The following is a 14,836-nucleotide window of genomic DNA, read 5'->3' on the forward strand; positions in this document are numbered from 1 at the left end:
AACTCATGTACAAATTGTTGTTTTCATTTCTTTTGTGTGTGTGTGTGAGATGGAGTCTCACTCTGTAGCCCAAGCTAGAGTGCAGTGGCACGATCTCTGCTTACTGAAACCTTTGCCTCTGGGGCTCAAGCGATTCTCCTGCCTCAGCCTCCCAAGTAGCTGGGACTAGAGGTGTGCCCCACCACACCCGGTTAATTTTTTTGTATTTTTAGTGGAGACGGGGTTTTACCATGTTGCCCTGGGTGGTCTCGAACTCCTGAGCTCAGGAGAGCTACCCACCTTAGCCTCCCAAAGTGCTGGCATTACAGGCCTGAGCCACCACGCCCGGCCTGTTGTTTTAATTTCTTTTGGACATATACTTAGGAGTGGATTGCTGGGTTTTAAGGTAAGTGTAACTTTTTAAGAAACTGCTGGCCAGGTGTGGTGGCTCACACCTGTAATCCTAGCACTTTGTGGGGCCAACACAGGTGGATCACTTGAGCCCAGGAGTTGAAGACCGGCCTGGGCAACATGGTATAACCCTGTCTCTACTAAAAATACAAAAATTAACCCGTCGTGGTGGCACACGCCTGTAATCTCAGCTACTCAGGAGGCTGAGGCAGGAGAATTGCTTGAACCCGGGAGGTGGAGGCCTCTACTGAAAATAGAAAAACTGAGGTGGGAGGATCACCTGAACCTGGGGAGGTCAAGGCTGCAGGGAGCCATAATTGTGCCTGCACTCCAGGTCTCGCCCTGTTGCCCAGGCTGGAGTGCAGTGGCGTGATCTCGGCTCACTGCAACCTCTGCCTCCTGGGTTCAAGAAATTGTCCTGCCTCAGCTTCCCAAGTAGCCGGGACTACAGGTGCACGCCACCACGCCCAGCTAATTTTTTGTATTTTAGTAGAGACAGGGTTTCGCTGCATTGTCCAGGCTGGTCTTGAATCCCTGAGCTCAGGCAATCTCCCCCCTCAGCTTCCCAAAGTGCTAGGATTACAGGTGTGGGTCACTACACCCGGCCAATATAAAACTTTTAACAAAACCCCAGACTTTATTCCAATGACAATTTTTCTGCTGGGCATGGCGGTTCACACCTGTAATCCCAGCATTTTGGGAGGCTGAGGTGGGAGGATCACTTGAGCCCAGAAGTTGGAGACCAGCCTGAGCAACATAGTGAGACCCCCATCTCTACTTAAAAAAACAAAAATTAAAAATAAAACTAGCCAGGTGTGGTGGTGCATGCCTGTAGTCCCAGCTACTCAAGAGGGTTAGGTGGGAAGACTGCTTGAGGCTGGGACGTTGAGGCTGCAATGAGTCATGATAGCACCACTGCACTCCAGCCTGTGACAGAGCCAAAACCCTGTCTCAAAAAAAAAAAAAAAAGGCCAAGCACGGTGGTCCACACCTGCACTTACAGTCCCAGCACTTTGGAAGGCCGAGGCAGGAGCATCACTTGAGCCCAGGGTTGGAGAACAGCCTGGGCAACGTGGCGGAAACCCATCTCTACCAAAAAAAAAAATCAAAAATTATGGCTGGGCACAGTGGCCCATGGCTGTAATCCCAGCATTTTAGGAGGCCGAGGCAGGCAGATCACTTGAGCCTAGGAGTTCAAGACCAGCCTGGCCAAACTGGCAAAACCCCATCTCTACTAAAAATCGCAGCTACTCGGGAGGCTGAGGCAGGAGAATTGCTTGAACCTGGGAGGTGCCACTGCACTCCAGCCTGGGCGATAGGGTGAGACTCAGTCTCAAAAAAAAAAAAAAAAAAAAGTGTCATTTACAATAACATCAAAAGAATAAGATATTTGAAATAAAATATTGAATTTAATAAAAGAAGTCTAAAGCCTATACACTCAAAACCACAAAACATTGCTGAAGCAAATTACAGATCTAAATAAGACATTGTAACATGTTAATGGATTTGCAAGAATCAATATCACAGTGGCATGATCTTGGCTCACTACAGCCTCCACCTCCTGGGTTCAAGCGATTCTCCTGCCTAAGGCTCCTGAGTAGCTGGGATTACAGGCAAGTGCCACCACATCCGGCTAATTTTTGTTTTTTTTGTTTGTTTGTTTTTTTAGTAGAGACGGCATTTCACTATATTGGCTAGGCTGGTCTCAAACTCCTCACCTCAAGTGATCTGCCTGCCTCAGCCTCCCAAAGTGCTGGGATTACAGGCATTGAGCCACTGTACTGGGCCTATCATGGATTTTCAATTGTCTATTTTTCCTTTCAATTCCGTTTTTGAGACTAATGTTAGCAGTGTATATATTTATAATGGCTAAATCTTCATGATGTATTGATGTAGCCATTATCATCATAAAATGTTCCTTTATGTTTCTAATATTAATATTACTATTAACATCTATGCTGAGTTAAATGTATGCAGGAAGAACTTGGGGAAAAAGGCCGTGTTGACTGTTGTTCATATAGCTATTCCTGCTCTCTTGTGATTCTTGATTGCATGGTATATCTTTTTACTTTCACTCTTTATTTGTGTCTTTGAATCTAAAGGATCTCTTGTAGATAGCATATAGTTGAATCTTGCTTTTTTATACAGTTTTACAGTCTGTGCCCTTTGGAATATTTAGTCCATTCATGTTTAATGTAATTGTTGATATGGTTGAATATATGGATGACATTTTAATACTTGTCTTCTATATGTCTCATATCTTTTTTGTACCTTTGTTTCTCTTTAATTCTTTTTTGAGATGGAGTCTCACTCTGTCACCCGGGCTGGAGTGCAGTGGCACCATCTCAGTTCACTGCAACCTCCACCTCACGGGTTAAAGCAATTCTCCTGTTTTAAGCCTGCCAAGTAGCTGAGATTACAGGCATGCCACCATGACTGGCTAATTTTTGTATTTTTAGTAGAGACGGGGTTTCACCATGTTGGCCAGGCTGGTCTTGAGCTCCTGACCTCAGGTGATTTGCCTGCCTCGGCCTCCCCAAGTGCTGGAATTACTGGTGTGAGCCACCACGCCTGGCCTCTTTAACTCCTTTTTCTGTGTTACATTTGTGTGTGTGTATGTATGTATTATTCTAATCCCAAAGTTGAAGGGTTTTTTCCTTTTAGTTTTATGTTTGAGTTACTTTCTGTGTGGTTGTCTAGGGATTGCAGTATGTAGCTTTAACTTATTACAGTATATTTCAGCTCAATACTGAAAATTCTGGTAAAATACAGTAACTTTACTACCCTTCCCTTGCTCTTCCTTTGTGTTATATCTTTATATGTTATAAACCCAGCAATGTGTTATAACTGGTTTAAACAAGCTTGTTTTTTAAAAAATTAAAAAAGAGAGAAAAATATAAAGTATAAAAGAGAAATATAGGGAGGCCGAGGTGGGCAGATCACGAGGTCAGGAGATCGAGACCATCCCGGCTAACTTGGTGAAACCCCGACTCTACTAAAAATACAAAAAATTAGCTGGGCGTGGTGGCGTGCGCCTGTAGTCCCAGCTACTCAGGAGGCTGAGGAAGGAGAATCGCTTGAACCCGGGAGGCGGAGGCTGCAGTGAACCAGGATTGTGCCACTGCACTCCAGTCTGGGCAACAACCAAGACACTGTCTCAAAAAAAAAAAAAAAAAAGCAAAATATATAGTGTTTTACATTTAGCTGCTTTCATCATTCTAGTGCTCTATGCCTTCTGGTGAATTCAAGATATTGTTCTAGTGTCCTTTTCTTTTAGGCTGAAGGACTTCCTTTAGTACTTCTTTTTTTTTTGGAGACAGAGTTGTTTTGCTCTTGTCACCCATGCTGGAGTGCAGTGGCTCAATCTCGGCTCACCACAACCTCCGCCTCCCAGGTTCAAGCGGTTCTTCTGCCTCAGCCTCCCAAGTAGCTGGGATTACAGGCATGCGCCACCATGCCCGGCTAATTTTGTATTTTTAGTAGAGATGGGGTTTCTCCATGTTGGTCAGGCTGGTCTCGAACTTCCGACCTCAGGTGATCCACCTGCCTCGGCCTCAGAAAGTGCTGAGATTACAGGAGTGAGCCACCACACCCGGCCCCTTTAGTACTTCTTTTAGGAGAGGTCTGCTAGCAATAATTCTCTTATTCTCCCTTTTTAAAAATCTCAGAATGTCTTTATTTCACCTTTTTCTTGGGATAGGGTCTTGGTCTGTCACCCAGTCTGGAGTGCTGCAGTTTGAACATGGCTTACTGCACCCCCAACCTCCTGGGCTCAAGCAGTTCTCCCACTTCAGCCTCCCAAGTAGCTAGGACCGCAGGTGGGTGCTACCATGTCCGGCTAATTTTTAAAATTTTTCTGTAGAGACAGGGTCTCACCGTGTTACCCAGGCTGGTCTGGTCCTCCTGGGCTCAAGCAATCCTCCTGCTTCAGACTCCCACAGTGCTGGGAGTACAGGCATGAGCCACTGCACCCGGCCTCACCTTCATTTTTGAAGGCTAGTTTTCCTGGATATAAAATTATTGGGTGATTGTTTTTTCCTTTCAGGACTTTGAAAATCCATTGCAGTGGCTTTAGCCTTTACTGTTTCTGATGAGCAGTTGACCATTTTTTTTTTTTTTTTCAGAGACAGGGTGTTGCTCTGTTGCCCAGGCTGGGGTACAGTGGCGCAATCACAGTTCACGGCAACCTTGACCTCCTGGGCTCAAGCAATCCCACCTCAGCCCCCCAAATGAGTGGGACTACAGGTTCACGCCACCATGCCTGGCTAATTTTTGTATTTTTAATAGAGATGGAGTTTCACCATGTTGGCCATGGCTGGTCTCAAACTCCTGACCTCAAGTGATCCGCCCACCTTGGCCTCCCAAAGTGCTGGGATTACAGGTGTGAGCCACCACACCCAGCCCAGATTTTTGTTTCTTTTCTTTTTCTTTTTCTTTTTCTTTTTTTTTTTTTTTTTTGGACACAGGGACTTGCTCTGTCGCCCAGCCTGAAGTGCAATGGCTCACTGCAGTCTTGACCTCCTGGGCTCAAGCAATCCTCCCATCTCAGCCTCCCAAGTTGTTGGGACTACAGGTGCACATCACCGTGTCTGGCCTTTTTTTTTTTTTTAAGAGATGAGACAAGATCTCTCTCTGTTGCCCAGGCTGGTCTCAAACTCCTGGACTTAAATAATCCTCCCGCCTTGGTGTCCCAAAGTGCTAAGATTACAGGTTGAGCTACCACGCCCAGATTTTTTTTATTGTTCAGTTTTTAGCTTGACTTCCTGAGGGTTGCCTTGTGTCTCCATAACTTAGTGGCCAAAGATCCGGGAAGAGATTGTGCTCAAACACCTTGGCTGTGCTCAGATACACTGGCCTATCTGTGTGGGTTGGCAGCGCATTCAGGGATCACCTAGTTCTTAAGTCTCCCTTGGCTTTTTTTTTTTTTTGAGACAGAATTTCGCTCTTGTTCCTCAGGCTGGAGTGCAATGACGCAATCTCAGCTCACTGCAACCTCCGCCTCCCAGGTTCAAGCGATTCTCCTGCCTCATCCTCCCGAGTAGCTGGGATTACAGGCATGCACCACCACGCCTGGCTAATTTTTGTATTTTCAGTAGAGACGGGGTTTTGCTGTGTTAGCCAGGCTAGTCTTGAACTCCTGACCTCAGGTGATCTGCCTACCTTGGCCTCCCAAAGTGCTGGGGTTACAGGTGTGAGCCATGGTGCCCAGCTCTCCCTTGGCTTTTAATTTCTTTTTTTTTTTTTTTTGAGATGGCATCTCGCTCTGTCGCCCAGGCTGGAGTGCGGTGGCGCGATCTCAGCTTACTGCAAGCTCCACCTCCCAGGTTCACACCATTCTCCTGCCTCAGCCTCCCCAGTAGCTGGGACTACAGGCGCCCGCCACCACGCCCGGCTAATTTTTTTGGTATTTTTTTTTAGTAGAGACGGGGTTTCACCGAGTTAGCCAGGATGGTCTCAATCTCCTGACCTCATGATCCACCCGCCTCAGCCTCCCAAAGTGCTGGTTTTACAGGCGTGAGCCACCGCACCCGGCCTTGGCTTTTAATTTCTATGGGCTTTCTGAAGTCTCATCTGTGTACATGGCTGGTTTTCCAGCCAGCCAGCGATGTGCTGAGGTCCTGTCTAATCCTTTTGTGGCATTCTCATTTCCAGAGTCTCCTCTTAGATTTCTAGCTAGTCTGCTACTTGAGATCTCAGGCTAGTAAGCTATGGGTTTCTCCCATTTCTCAAGAAGTTTGCCACTTTTAGCCGATAAAAAAGTACACTTCTTGAGGCCGGGTGCGGTGGCTCACACCTGTAATCCCAGCATTTTGGGAGGCTGAGGAGGGCGGATCACAAGGTCAGGAGTTCGAGACCAGCCTGACCAAAACGGTGAAACCCTGTCTCTACTAAAAATAGAAAAATTAGCCAGGCATGCTGGCAGGCGCCTGTAGTCCCAGCTACTCGGGAGGCTGAGGCGGGAGAATGGCGTGAACCCAGGAAGCGGAGCTTGCAGTGAGCCGAGATCACGCCACTGCACTCCATCCTGGGCGACAGAGCGAGACGCCGGGCTCGGTGGCTCACGCCTGTAAACCCAGTACTTTGGGAGGCCGATTTGGGAGGCCGAGGTGGAGGATCACCTGAGGTCGGGAGTTTGAGGCCAGCCTGACCAACCAGGAGAAACCCCATCTCTACTAAAAATAAAAAATTAGCCGCGGTGGTGCATGCCTGTAATCCTAGCTACTGGAGAGGCTGAGACAAAAGAATTGCTTGAATCTGGGAGGCAGACGTTGCAGTGAGCCGAGATCATGCCATTGCACTCCAGCCTGGGCAACAAGAGCAAAACTCCGTCTCAAAAAAAAAAAAGTTCTAGTACTTTTTTCTTCTTTATCTTTTTCTTTTCTTTTGATACTAAGTTTCGCTCTTGTTACCCAGTCTGGAGGGCAGTGGTGCTATCTTGGCTCACCGCAACCTCCGCCTCCCAGGTTCAAGCGATTCTCCTGTCTCAGCCTCCCAAGTAGGTGGGATTACAGGCATGAGCCACCATCCCTGGCTAATTTTTTTGTATTTTTCGTAGAGACAGGGGTTTCACCAGGTTGGTCAGGCTGGTCTCGAACTCCTGACCTCAGGTGATCCACCTGCCTAGGCATCCCAAAGTGCAGGAATTATAGGTGTGAGCCACTCTTTTTATTATTATTATTTTTTGTAGAGACAGGGTCTTGCTTTGTTGCATAGGCTGGCCTTGAACTCCTGGCCTCCAGCCAACTTCCCACCTTTGCTTCCCAAAGTGTTGAGAGATTACAGGCACAAGCTACCATGCCCAACCAGTTTTTTTTTCAAGAATAAATGCGTCAAGAATAAATTGCCTGCCTTTGGTTGATGTCCAGAACCTTGAAATGTTTTTGGTATATATTTTTTCCAATTTTATGCTTTTTTATTTTTGTAGACTGCATTCCCTATTCTCTTCATGCTGCAGCAGCCAGCAGTCCCTCCACAGCACTGTCCTTGTCCTTTTGTCTGTGGTTAAGGCCTTCCTCCAGAGTCTGCCAGAAAGTAGTCAGGGTCTGTGGGCTTTTACTGAAGGCCCTGACCACAGGGCATGCTGCAATAATAGATCCTGTGCTGGGTGCTGCCTCTGCTGGCATTTCTCTTTCACAGGATGGATTTGGGACCTCAGCCTTACAGGAAATAAGGAGACTGAGGATCAGAAAATGCAGAGAGAAGCCTCAATAGAAAGGACACACAGGCTCACACCTGTAATTCTAGCACTTTATGAGGCCGAGGCGGGTGGATCACCTGAGGTCAAGAGTTTGAGACCACCAACATGGCAAAACCCCGTCTCTACTAAAAATACAAAAATTAGCCGGGCGCGGTGGCGGGCGTCTGTAGTCCCAGCTACTCGGGAGGCTGAGGCAGGAGAATCACTTGAACCCAGGAGGCAGAGGTTGCAGTGAGCCGAGATCGCGCAACTACACTCCAGCCTGAACCGCAAGAGTGAAACTCGTCTCAAAAAAAAAAAAAAAGCCCCCAAAATTAGCTGGGCGTGGTGGCGCGTCCTGTGGTCCCAGCTACTCAGGAGGCTGAGGCCTATGAATTGCTTGAACCCAGTTGGGGGCGGTGCGAGACAGAGGTTGCAGTGAGCCAAGATCATGCCATTGCACTCCAGCCTGGGCAACAACAGAATGACGCTCTGTCGCAAAAAAAGGACAAAACGACTGAGAGCCTCCTCAAACTCCTGCCTTGCTCCAGAGGCTCACAGCAGTCCTCAGGCTGCTTGATGACAGGGATGCCACTGCCTGCCGGTCCTGCTTCCTTCCCAGGTAGGCACAGCAAAATGAGCTAATGTCCATGAAAGTTCCTTGTAAACTTAAGACTGCTCCACAATTTTCATATTTATTAATATTCTCTAACGTGACAAACTCAGCTCAGGGAAGGTGAACTTCCCAGCTAGTTAGTGGCGGAGGTGAACTTTAACCCAAGTCTACTTACTAGGGCCAAGCCCAGCATTCTTTCCCAATAGGGTTAGCAGGACATAATCATGTATACTCACAGTGACTGTGTTCCCAGTGAACCTGGGTATATCTGCATTTTAGAGATGTTTCATTGACTTTCAACGGAACGCTGGGTTTTGGAGAACAAACAGTACTTGCAGAAATTTCACAAGTAGAACTTTACACAATGGCTCCCTTAAAAAAACCTTGGTGACAGGCATCCTTTTCAACTTTGTTGCAACTACTTCCTCTTTCTATGGGGCTCAGTTACAAGGAAAGCCTACCATCAGACTTTCTTGCAGGAATAAATTGATTGCTTTAGTCTGAGATTTAGCAAGGGAGAAATTATGCTGAGTCAATGTGACTAATTTAACCAAGTTACTACTGAAGAGACATTTTATGCAAACATATTGCATAAAATCAATATGTATCTAATCATATAGTCATGTTTTCCCTTCTAATGTTACATGCTACACAAACTTTCCATTTCCATGTTAAGGTTCTAATCAGCAGTAAAAAACACTGCTTCTCAGAATTGCTGGAAAACTACCGTAAACTGGCTTGGGAGAGCAGGACTGGAACAAAGGCAAGTTTCCCCCTGGGGATGAACAGAATCAAGCCAGGGCGCGCTAGAGCTGTGTCAGGCTGACTTTTAGCTTTTTAGTTGTTAGAAACTCAAGTGCTTGGCTTAAAATGCTTAAGAACGTCAACCCACATTATTATCCACCAGAAAAACTTTCTGGCTTGTCCTAACTCCCCAAATCCCAAGTCAAAGCATGAGCACAAGTTCTGCAAGAACAGCCCTCTATGCAAACCTCCCAGGGTGGAATCCTTGTTTGACTTACGTAAGAGGGTGTGTAAAGCAACATACCAGTAAGGGCACATTTGAAAATCCCAGCTCTGACACTCACTCAACTACATAATTCTTGTAGCTAAACTCAAACTGAACTCAAATGACCTGAATATATTTTAGGTGGAAAGAGTACTTTTTTTTTTTGAGACATGGTCTTGCCCTGTTGCCTGGGCTACGCTGGAACTCCTGGGCTCAGAGGAGCTTGCATGAAATGATGCCTTTCATTTACAGGCACATGCCACTATGCCCAGCTCCTTTTTTTTTTTTTTTTTTGACACACGGTCTTGCTTTGTCACCCAGGCGCCAGTGGCACCATCATAGCTCACTGCAGTGTCAAACTCCTGGGCTCAAGGGATCCTCCCATCTCAGCTTCCTGAGTAGCTGAGGCTACAGGTGTGTATCACCATGCCCAGTTAATTGTTTTTATTTTTTGTAGAAATGGGGGCTCACTAAGTTACCCAGGCTGGTTTTGAACTCTGGCTTCAAGTGATCCTCCTGCCACAGCCTCTCAAAGTGCTGGGATTAAGGTGTAAGCCACCATGCCTGCTCCCCCTGCCCTTTTTTTTTTTTTTTTTTTTTTTTTTAAGGAAACAGGTTCTTGCTTTGTTGCCCATGCTGGCCTTGAACTGCTGGACTCAAGCAATCTTTCCACGTCAGCTTCCAGAGTAGCAGAAGGAGCAATTCTGAAAAAGCCCAGAGGCTATATAGTCTTACCCCAGAGGAGTATGCTTGTGTTGTGCTCAGAATAGCTAAAATGGTCTGTGCAGGGACAAGGAGTTCCTAAGGGAAAGTGGAATATCTCCCCATCCAACCACAAGTGGAATAACAAGAAAAACCAGATAGAAAAGCAGCGCACAAGGCCGGCGCGGTGGCTCACACCTGTAATCCCAGCGCTTTGGGAGGCCGAGGCGGGCAGATCACAAGGTCGGGAGATCGAGACCATCCTGGCTAACACAGTGAAACCCCGTCTCTACTAAAAAATACAAAAAATTAGCCAGGCGTGGTGGCGGGCGCCTGTAGTCCCAGCTACTCGGGAAGCTGAGGCAGGAGAATGGCATGAACCTGGGAGGTGGAGCTTGCAGTGAGCCGAGATTGCACCACTGCACTCCAGCCTGGGCGACAGAGCAAGACTCCGTCTCAAAACAACAACAAAAAAGAAAAGCAGCACACCAGACTCGTGCACACTCCCATGGGTCGCCTGACTTCCCAAACTATCAGCTTTGCAAGAGACATGGGGATTTACTAAGCGTGCAACCCTAGTAAGGACTCAATCCTACATGCTCCTGGGTGAGGTCTAGTTGAGGGCACAACCAGCGTAATATGCACTGATTCAGGGATTATCTCCCATTTTAAACTGCAAGTCCAGTTTCAGGAAGACGTGGCCTGACATAAGCCCTAGAGCTGACATTAACTTTTTTTTTTTTTTTTTTTTTTTTTTTGAGACAAGAGTCTCGCTCTGTAGCCCAGGCTGGAGTGCAATGGCGTGATCCCGGCTCACCGCAACCTCCGCTTCCCGGGTTCAAGTGATTCTCCAGCCTCAGCCTCCCGAGTAGCTGGGATTACAGGCACCCACCACCAGGCCCAGCTAATTTTTGTATTTTTAGTAGAGACAGGGTTTCACCATGTTGGCCAGGCTGGTTTTGAACTCCTGACCTCAAGTGATCTGCCTGCCTCGGCCTTCCAAAGCGCTGGGATTACAGGCGTGAGCCACCGCGCCCAGCCAGACATTAACTTTTAAGACTGAAGAGTCCTAGCAATCCAGAGACTTGCAGTGTTCCTATCACTGAGCTGTTGGCAGCACTGTGGATATAAGCCAGGGTGCTCAGTTGGATCTAGGACCTACCTCTCTGCTGTGCACTGGCCCCCAGTCCCTCAGGCCCACTCCACAACTCTCTCCACCTCACTGTCTTCCCCACTGCCAGGTTTTCCCTCTCAGTTCATTTTTTCCAATTAGTACATGCACAAGCTATGCTATTTCCCTTCTTTAAAACAAAAGCCTCTCCTTTACCTCATATCCCCTTCCAGTTACTCCATTTGTCTTCTCCCTTTTACAGAAAAATCTGTGAAAGAACTGTTTGTACTGTTTCACCCTCCTCTCCTCCCACTTCCCCTAGAACCTACTCCAATTAAGCACCACTCAAACAAATGCTCCCCTCACCAATGACCTTGCTAGTGTAGAAGCACTCCTGATGCCTCTCTCCATGAGAAGTGAGCCCCATTACTAGAACGTTCCTGTGAGTCTGGAAGGAGCCGTTAGGCGTAGACTGCCCGGCCACTTCCTCCCTCTCTTCTCAGAACCTCGGCTGCCTTCAGGGGACATATGCACTGCATTCCTCTTAACTTCTGCTACTCAAAGAGTGATCCCCACAATGGCAATACTGACATCACTTGGAAGCTCATTAGAAAAGCAGAATCTCAGGCTCCACCCAAGCCCTACTCAATCAGAACCTGCATTTTAGTACGATCCCCAGGGGATTCTGGTGCACAATAAGGTTCAAGAAGCGCTGCTCTAAACCGCCTCATTCTGAGGTTCAGCCTTACAAGATAAATCCAGGCCGGGCGCGGTAGCTCACGCCTGTAATCCCAGCACTTTGGGAGGCCGAGGCGGGCGGATCATGAGGTCAGGAGATCGAGACCATCCTGGCTAACACGGTGAAACCCCGTCTCTACTAAAAATAAAAAAAAAATTAACCGGGCGCGGTGGCAGGCGCCTGTAGTCCCAGCTACTGGGGAGGCTGAAGCAGGAGAATGGTGTGAATCTGGGAGGTGGAGCTTGCAGTGAGCCAAGATGACGCCACTGCACTCCAGCCTGGTCAATAGAGCACTCCAGCCTGGGCGACAGAGCGAGATGCCACCTCAAAAAAAAAAAAAAAAAGAAAAGAAAAGAAATCCAGTGTTCCCAGATGTATCCACATTTTCTAACAGCAGTTTTATCGGTAATAAGGGTGGTATTTTGGTCTCCCATCTCCCATCGTCTTATTTTTTGTTTCTCAATTGGTTCTGAAATTGGGAAAAATTAGGGTATCCCCTGGCTCCCTCGGACTTCTTACATCTTCAGTTGCCAAAACCTGTGGTCCCTGCTCAGTCCTTACTGTAACCTACTGGCTGCCCTGGACAAAGCGACCACTTCCTCAGTCTTCCACACTTTCCCTCCATGGCCACTGCTTGTCCTCCTGGCTGGACTGCTCTCTCTTCCTGACCTCCATGTGTTGGAGCGCACCAAGCTCCAAGATCTAGTCCTTGGTTCCTGTCAGCCACACACACGCTCCAGGTCTCCTTCCCTGCCTGAGCCTCGATCTGCTGTCTTCATGCTGCCAGCTCCCAAATGTGTGTCTCCAGCTCCAACCACTCCCCTTGAATCCCGCTAGTCCAGCCAACTGTTTTGTTGACTATACACTTAGGTGCATGTGTTGGCATCTGAAAGTGAACATGACTCAAATAAAATTATTATTATTATTTTTTGAGACAGTTTCGCTCTCTGTTGCTCAGGCTGGAGTGCAGTGGCGTGATCTCAGATCACTGCAACCTCCGCCTCCTGGGTCCAAGCGGTTCTCCTGTCTCAGCCTCCCAAATAGGTGGGATTACAGGCGCCCGCCACCACACCCCGCTAATTTTTGTATTTTTAGTAGAGACGAGGGTTCACCATGTTGGCCAGGCTGGTCTCAAACTCCTGACCTCAGGTGATCTGCCCACCTTGGCCCCCCAAAGTGCTATTTTCTTTTTTTTTTTAACAGTTAAGGTCTTACTCTGTTGACCAGGCTGGAGTGCAGTGGCAAGATCACAGCTCACTGCAGCTTCCAACTCCTGGGCTCAAGCGATCCTTCTGCCTTAGTCTCCTGGGTATCTGGCACTACTGGTGTGCACCATCCATTTTTTAATTGTTGGTGGTTAGCACCAGCTAAGTTTTAATTGTAGAGATGGGGTCTCACTACATTGCCCAGGCTGGTTGGTCTCGAAGTCTTGGGACTTCGATCTGCCCACCTTGGCCTCCCAAAGTGCTGGGATTACAGGCAGGACCATTCTCAGCTTCTGTTCACCTTAAAACACTGCAATGCTGTGCTTTTCACTCAGGCACTTACCCTTTAAGTTACTTTTCTCCTTTCTCTCCAACTCTGCATGAAGTCTCTCAGAAAACTGTTAGTTCTAACTTCAAAATGTACCCTGAATCTGCCCATTTCGTCCTACCTATACTCTACTACCTTAGTCTAAGCCACCATCTCCTCCCCTGGAATATTGCGGTAACAATCTTATTTTGCCCCTTTTTTCCACTTGTCTGTCCCTGCCTGAGTACAAAGACTGTTTTCCACTCAGCAGTCAGAATGGTCTTTTAAAAATGTAAATAAGCCCCTGTGACTCCTCTGCTCCAAAGCCTTCAATGGCTTCCCATTCACTCTAATGAAATTCCAAGTCCTCACCTAAGCCCTAAATATCCTGGTCCCTGGTTACTTTCTGATGTCTTCTATTGCGCTCCCAGTCCCTGACTCCATACCAGCGACCTTGCTATTTCTGGAACCTATTGAGGACACTGCTGCCTCAAGGGCTTCATTTCTCTACTTGGAGACCTCTTTGCCCAGGGGTTTGCATGGCTTACCTTATCCTTTAATTCTAGAGTCTGCTCAAATGTGATCTCCTAAGAGAGGCCTTCCCTGACTATGCCATCTAAACATCCCTCCTTCCCACCCCTCTTTCATCCTTTTATTTAGCTGCTTTCCTCCAAAATACTGAGGACTGATGTTGTAAATTTGTTTAAACAATGTCTTCCCCACTGGAATGGGAGGGCACAGGTGCATGGGCTTGCTTTGTTGGCTGCTGAATTACTGCACCCAGCAGCACACCAGGCATAGGGTGGGCACTCAAATATTTGTTGGAACAAATCATTGCTTTTAACCTGAGGGCTGCTCCTCCCTCCCTTCTTCTGTTTCTCCCCAAACACCCAGGATAGTGGCCCCTGCTCATGCTCTGCTCATGATGAGGGCTTGTTAAATTAAATTGACTTGTTGAACTTTTCAAATCCCCATTTACCCTTCCCCACCCAAAAAAAACCAACATGGCCAGGTGCTGTGGCTCACGCCTGTAATCCCAGCACTTTGGGAGGCCAAGGTGGGCGGATCACCTGAGGTCAGGAGTTTGAGACCAGTCTGGCCAATGTGCTGAAACCTCGTCTCTACTAAAAATATTTTTAAAAATTAGCCAGGTATGGTGGCGGGCATCTGTAATTGCAACTATTTGGGAGGCTGAGGAAAGAGAATTGCTTGAACTGGGGAGGCAGAGGTTGCAGTGAGCTGAGATGGTGCCATTGCACGCCAGCCTGGGCGACAAGAGTCAAACTCCGTCTCAAAAAAATAATTATAGGCCAGGCGCGGTGGCTCACGCCTGTAATCCTAGCACTTTGGGAGGCCGAGGCGGGTGGGTCACAAGGTCAGGAGTTTGAGACCAGCCTGGCCAACATGGTGAAACCCCTCTCTACTAAAAATAAAATCAGCCAAGTGTGGTGGTGGACACCTGTAATCCCAGCTACTTGGGAGGCTGAGGCAGGGAGAATCGCTTGAACCCAGGAGGCGGAAAGTTGCAGTGAGCCGAGATCATGCCACTGTACTCCAGCCTGGACGACAGAGTGAGACTC

The sequence above is a fragment of the Pongo abelii genome, chromosome 1 (genome assembly GCF_028885655.2).
Source record: "Pongo abelii isolate AG06213 chromosome 1, NHGRI_mPonAbe1-v2.0_pri, whole genome shotgun sequence".
In the NCBI taxonomy this organism is placed as follows: Eukaryota; Metazoa; Chordata; class Mammalia; order Primates; family Hominidae; genus Pongo; species Pongo abelii.